General features: G+C 43.3%; 1 pseudogene; it reads left to right on the top strand.

The window, feature by feature from the left end:
• Nucleotides 1–817: 817 nt before the first annotated feature.
• LOC123172360 (S-norcoclaurine synthase 1-like) lies at nucleotides 818–2,152 on the top strand (annotated as a pseudogene).
• The last annotated feature ends 4,977 nt before the right edge of the window (nucleotides 2,153–7,129 follow it).

Raw genomic sequence — 7,129 nt, 5'->3', positions numbered from 1 at the left:
TGGCAGTTTGGATTTTTGCTTGCTAGCCTATCTGCCGAACGCCACGAGCTAACCCCTCGCAAGAAAATAATAATAATAATAATAAATAACGCCACGAGCCAGCTTTCAGCTGCAAGATAAATGACCACTAATCAACATGACCTTAGAGGATTGAGAGAAAATCGGACGGTCAAAAACATCAAAAAAGAATATTTGATGACTACAAATGCTAATGACCTGAGATGGCTGAAAAGTTGCTAGTACCATAAACTAATTCCGTCCGGGTTTATTGGGCCCCCTCTTATTTTGGACTAATGTTTGATCAATAAATTTAATTAATAAAATGTAAACTATATGTCATAAAAATTATATCTTCGAAAAGCTTTTTGAAATACGAATCTAAGAGTGTACTTTTTGTAGCATATAGTTTATATTTTATTAGTCATATGAATGGACAAAGTTTGCTTTAAAATACTAGGCCCGGACGGATGTACTAGTAGATACAAGTCAACATGCACCCCGTGATCATTAATTTCTGATTTGCATGCTGCTCTTTCCAAGCTCAGAATTTTTCTGGTGGGCCCAATAGGAATAATTAATAATTGTCATTAATTTTTGGTTTAATATCCTCCTCGCAATCTTCTTGTGCATCTCCTTAAACGACTTGTACAACTGGACGAAAGAGAAAGTACCTTTTATGAGCTTTTGGCTTTGGCTTTTTGCTCGCTAGCCAACCTTGTGAACGACGGACAAACGTGCCGGCCGGCCAGCTTTTCACCCACGAGATAAATCACCCACCAAGTGAGCTGTGAGCTGTGAGCATTGAGAGCAAGCACACTAATCTATCAGTGAGATCCCATGGACGACGCCAAGCCACGGCACCTTGGCGGCTCGCTGCCCGTGCCCAACGTGCAGGACCTCGCCGCCCGGCGTGACGAGCTCACGCTCACGCCCACCCTCCTCGACCGCTACGTGCGGCCTCAGCCCAACACGGTCGACCTGCGTCCCGACGCCCCTGCCGGCGAAGAACAGGAGCAGGTCCCCATCGTCGACCTCGGCCGGCTCCTCGACCTCGCCGGCGGAGGGGAGGAGGAGGCCGCCAGGCTGCGGTCGGCCTGCGAGAAGTGGGGCTTCTTCCAGGTGGTGAACCACGGGATACCCGAGGAGACCGTGGAGGAGATGAAGAGGAACGTCATGGGATTCTTCGCGCTCCCGCTGGCGGAGAAGGCGGCCCTCGCGCAGGAGCCCGGAGAGATCGAGGGGTATGGCCAGGCGTTTGTCGTCTCGGAGGAGCAGACACTCGACTGGATTCGTGTAAAATTTTCTTTTAGTTTTTTTTATTTATATGTTATGTCACTTGACCGAGACTTTGTTGGTCTTAATAGACTGAGACAGTCACATCCAAAATAAAAATCATTGTCAATGGCCACCGATATGTGATGACTGAGCATGAGCTCCGGTTGATTTGTTTGCCGTGGCAGGAATTGTTTGGCGAACTACTCAGTGGAGGTGCAAAGGGTAGCAGGCGAGCTGCTGCGAGCCATGGCGGAGAACCTGGGCGTGAGGGACCACTCGGACATGACGAGGCTGGCCGCGTCGCAGGCGGTGAGGATGAACTACTACCCGCCTTGCCCGGAGGCGCACGTGGACAGGGTGCTGGGCCTCTCACCGCACTCGGATGCCGTCGCGCTGACGCTGCTGCTGCAGGTCTGCCCAGTCCCCGGGCTGCAGATCAATAGGAACGCCGGCTGGGTCCCGGTCATGCCGCTCCCCAGTGCCCTCGTCGTCAACGTCGGCGATGTGGTTGAGGTGCTGACCAACGGGAAGTACAAGAGCGTCGAGCACAGGGCGGTGGATAACGCACGCGAGCATCGGATGTCCATCACGGCGTTCCATAGCGCCAAGTTCGGCGGCACGTACGGGCCGCTGGAGGAGGTCGTGGGAGACGAGGAGGCCCGGTACAGGACTATCAACGTCAATGAGTACACCAAGCTTATGCTCTCCGGCAAGCTAGACGGTAAGAACATCATAGACGCAATGAAGATCAATTGATAGCAATACATGGTGATCACTGTGGTGTTTACCGGAGTCTCTGTTTTTTTAAAACATCATAAACTTTATTCCTTAAACAATTGACATATCCTTTATATTGCGGGGAAGGATAAAGTCGACGATAATAGAGTCCCAAAGTTCAACGAACTAGAAACAAAAGAAAGTTTAGCTAAGCTATCAGCAACCACATTAGCTTCCCTGAAACAATAATCGTAGTCAATACTGGCGAAATCCATAGCGAGTTGAATACATTCTACTATTACTGCCACATCAGGACCCATATAATCATGTGCTCGTGTAACAGCCTTGACCGCAAGTATGCTATCTAATTCAATGTATAGCATATTGCATCTAGTTCCCCGTACTAAGTATAGGCCATTTGCGAATAGCAGTCAACTCTGCTGATTCTGCACTGCGAACACGGGGTAGAACCCGAGTTGCTACCGAAATAAAATTGTCTTTATGGTATCTCACCACCGCTCCACTAGAGTCTCTGTTAACGAGGATGAGTATTAAGTTTTGATGTTCCTATTTCAGGCAATTAAATTTGTTTTCCGTTCAGTTGATTGTATGGACGTTGATTCAGGTGCTTTGCGATTTGTGCATGGCGATGCTGGGATTTAGTCCATTTCATCTTCCTGGTCTCTTCTATTTTTCAGTGTTGGTGCTCTGTTGTACGAAGACTGATTTCTACTGCTATGTTATAAGACTAAATGCTAAGATGGAACATTAACTTTGGTTTGAAATCAAGGGCTTGCCCCCTGCTGCCATAAAAGAAAGACAGTAACTTTCATGCTCTTCGAAATCTCAGTTGACAAACGAAGTGATACTGTGACAGTTATATCAACATACACTTGAGTTCAAACTCATCTCTCTAATCCACTGACCATTACAAACCCGAGCCCTGCTTTGGTACACACCCCTCCCCCTACTAAACGTATAAAGAGCAATATAGACCTTTGACAAATTATACTGATTTTCTATATATGATGGGTCGCTAGCACAAACGTATACGTTTTTTTAGGAAGCCGCCCAAACGTATACCGTTTTTTGGGGGAAGCCTAAACGCTCGAGGAGCAGCAGCGTACGTCCACTCCCGCTGCCTATAGGCTTCGTCATCCTGGGCCTGGCCATTTACATTATTCTTTCCTTTCTTTAAGCCTATAAAATATTGCGCCAATTGGGATTGAAACTCGAGACCTACAGTTTTACTTCCGACCGCAGTTACCAGCTGGGAGAGATAACTGATCGTGAATAGTTCTACTTCTTTATCTTCTTGTTGTGTACCTTTCCGGTTCAAGTTCTGGTTTTTCTGGGAATATTTTCTTTTCAATTTTTTTCTCTTTCTTTTTTCCTTTTTCGTTTTATTTTTCTCTTTCTTTTTTCCTTTTTCGTTTCATTTTTATGTTTCATTTTTTATTTTTCACGAATTTTCTTTTCAATTTGTGAATTTTTTAATAATTCATGATTTTTTTGTCACGTCTGCATTCAAAAAAAATTGGGAACTTTTTACAAACTCGTCAAATTTTTAAATTTTAACTCATGAACACTTTTAAAAATTGTGATATTTTCCCAATCCAGGCATCATTTCCAAATTCATGATCTTTGTAAAAAATTAACTCTAAAATTTTATAAGTCGTGAACTTTTTAAAATATAAATACTGAAAATTTTCAAATTCATGAACTGTTCTTAAACTTGTGAACTTTTTCCAATTCATGATTTTTTTTCAAAACTAGCGGGTGAAGCGAACGTGCTAAACTAGCGAGTTGGCGAGCGAGCTGTTCCAATTTAGGTTGCCCCCGACTGGCGCGCGAGCCCCAACTTCCTAACCGGAGCTTCAAGCGCCGAGTAGGAGCTCCCAAAATAGACAGCGCCATGCACAGGAATTTGTTGGAAATTCCAAAAAAGATTGCCTTTTCAAAATTTTCTCACAATATTATATTTATACTTAAAAAATTGTACAGAAATTTTTAAAAGGATTATTTTTTAAGTTCCAAATAAATTTTAAAGGCATTACCATTATTTTCTTCTCCGGGGAAAAAAATTAGTTTTCAAATTTTTTTGAAAAAGGAACTTTTTATTTTCTGAAAGAATTTTGAAAACAGGGACTTTTTTCAATCAATGGACTTTCTTTTAATACGCGAGTGCTTTGGCCCGGCCCAGTAGATGTCGTTGTTGAGTTGGGCAAAGGCCTAAGATTGTTTTTTCTGCTCTTTTTAATTCATTTTTCTCCTTTTCAAACTTTATTATTCTTTTTGAAACCTGTTAAAAGATTGAAGTGTTATTTGCAAGACCAAACTAATAGTTTTAAGTAAATTCTTTTTGCATTCAAATATTTAATTATTACTACTTTGAATTTTATTCTTTTGTACTTATTAGTTATGTTAAATACTTAAAATGATGTTTTTATGAAGATGTTTAAACTATGATTTTAAATACTTTTTCCTACAAACCTGGTATGCTCGCATAAGTTGGGGTCATTTCAAGAATGTCCAAAAAATTATCATGTTTAACGTAGGCTGTCCGAGTAGGCCGCATGCTCTGTTTGAGAGCACATTGTTTCTCGACATGCGTCAAATGACTCTAATTTTTGTCATTGGCTTGTATGACCAATTCAAGGCATCATGCCAATTTTGTTTTGACTTCCGATAAATTTCTGGTGTTTCTAGAGTTTTCTCACACAAAAAAGGCTGATAAATGGTCAAACATGTCACAACTTACATACGGGGTCAGGAATCGTCAAAGTTGCACTACTAGGGAAAAGCCTATACACAGAAATTTAGCAACAGTGCGGGTCAAAAAAGAGCGCTAGTGCTAGATAGCAGTAGCGATTAATGAAAAACCGCGCTACAGATACAATCTTAGCAGTAGCGCGTGTAGTGCCAAAATCGCTACTACTAATATTCCCGTTGGTAGATGATAGGATACACATAGCAGTAGCGGGCTTGGAAGAAGCGCGCTACCGCTAGGGCATAAGTAGTAGCGCGTTTCCTACGAAGAGCGCTACTACTAATGGAAATAAAATAAGATGAAAAACAAATAGAAAAGTAAATGAAAATGAAAGAAATAGAAAAAGGAGAAAGGAAAAAAATAAAATGTAAAGCATAATAATTGAAAGAGCGATACAACGGAGGAAGGCATAGCAGTAGCGTGTGTTTGTAAGAGGCGCTATAGCTAACGTAGCTGCAGCGCGTGTCCTAGACCCCCGCTTTAGAAACAGAAAAGAAAATTAAAAAATGGAAGAAAATTACATAGCTATAACAGCAGCGCGTTTTGTAAAAACCGCTATAGCTATCTTAGCTATAGCGCGTTTTACGAAACGCGCTACCGCTAAATTTGACTTAACCAAAAAACCGTTTTCCCCCGGCCACCACTTCTTCCCCAAATCCCTCGACCCACCCCGCACTGCCGTCTCCCCGATTCGTCGTCGCCCCACTTCGCCGCCGTCTCCTACCGACGTCGACGCCACCAGAGTCGTGCGCCGTCGACGCCACCGGAGCCGCCCTCAACGCCACGGAGCCGTGCGGCCTCATCAACGCCACCGGAGCCGCCGTCGACGCCACCGGATCCTCTCTCGCCACAACTGCCTCCCTCGCCGTCATCGGAGATGCCCCTGCCTCCCTCGCCACTACTGCCTCCCTCGCCACCACCGGAGCCATCCTTTGTAAGCCCCCACCCCTCCTCTCTCTCTCATGCATAGGTTAGCTAGTTTAATTAGCTTAATTATCTAGGTTAGGGCAAAATTTTAGTTAGGGCTTTGACAGAGAAGTAGTTAGGTTAACTAGTTTAATTAGGTTAATTATCTAGGTTAGTGCAAAAATTAGTTAGGGCTTTGACAGAGAACTAGTACTAGTCAGGTTAACTAGTTTAATTAGGTTAATTATCTAGGTTAATTAGTGCAAAAATTTATTTAGGGCCTTGACACAGAACTAGCTACGTTAACTAGTTTAATTAGGTTAATTATGTAGGTAAACTAGATTAACTAACTAGGTTAAATAGGTAAGTTAATTAGGTTCGTTGGATTAACAAGCTAGGTTAAGTAGGTTGGCTAGGTTAGAGGAAAATTTTATTTTAGAGCATTAGGTCAGAAGGGTTAGAGAAATGGAGTTCCTTTGCAATTTAATTGGGTTCTGTCCTAGGTAGAGAAGGGTTAGAGATAATAATGTGTGTTTGTGTGAGAGAGAGGAATAGCTAGATCAACATAATTTGGGTTTTGTCCTAGGCAGAGAATTGTTTAGTGAAGGAAAAGAATTTAGGCAAATTTTATTTTAAATATGATCCCTTCCTAGACTTTTATTGGTGATTATATCTTTTTATTGAAGTGGTCATGTTATATCTTTTCACTGAAGTTGTTCGATTGTGCCCAAGTGGCTTTGTTGTTTCCAGGGAATGATGCTGAGTGGCCTATGTTTTGCCGGAATGTTGATTTATTTCTGTTCCGGCAAATTTCAGGTTCTCGATTTTTCCACTTTTTAGCAAAGGTCATGCCGAAATTTTCCGTGAATTTCGGCATGACTTGTGCTACAAACTAGGACATATGGAGTGCCCAGGATTTGCCGCACCAGGAAGGAGTCAACATTCCTGCAAAACAATAGTCCTTTTTTATGTCATTATTCATTTTATTAGGTCTAGAATTAATTGACTAGATTTAATCATAGGAAACATGGCTAGCAACGATGAAGGACATGGTTCTGGTGATTGCGACGACGTCTACCTGGCGGCAGAAGAATATTTTGGCCTTACGAACGATCAACTGATGTTGTTGCTGGGCCCACCGGTGGCATCGGGGACTGAGACCGACACGCAGACCGGTGCTGAGACTGAGACTGGCGCTGAGATTCAGACCGGCATCGAGACCGGCGCTGAGACCGGTGCTGCCTCGGGGAGCGGAGCCGGTGTAGAACCGAAAGCAAAGAGGCAACGGCTTCCTAACAAACTCAGGACTACTAGGCTGGTGGTCATGGAGGTGGACGACGGCATTTTTGAGCCAAAGGCGCCTGAGGAAGCTCGCTCGTGCTACGGCAATCAAATAGGCTGCATCGTACGGACAACCGCCACCATCAACGATGAGAAACTACAGAAGATAGAAAATATGAG

The sequence above is a fragment of the Triticum aestivum genome, unplaced genomic scaffold (assembly GCF_018294505.1).
Source record: "Triticum aestivum cultivar Chinese Spring unplaced genomic scaffold, IWGSC CS RefSeq v2.1 scaffold134957, whole genome shotgun sequence".
In the NCBI taxonomy this organism is placed as follows: domain Eukaryota; kingdom Viridiplantae; phylum Streptophyta; class Magnoliopsida; order Poales; family Poaceae; genus Triticum; species Triticum aestivum.
The sequence above is the reverse complement of the archived record's forward strand: the minus strand, read 5'-3'. Positions and strand labels throughout refer to the sequence as shown.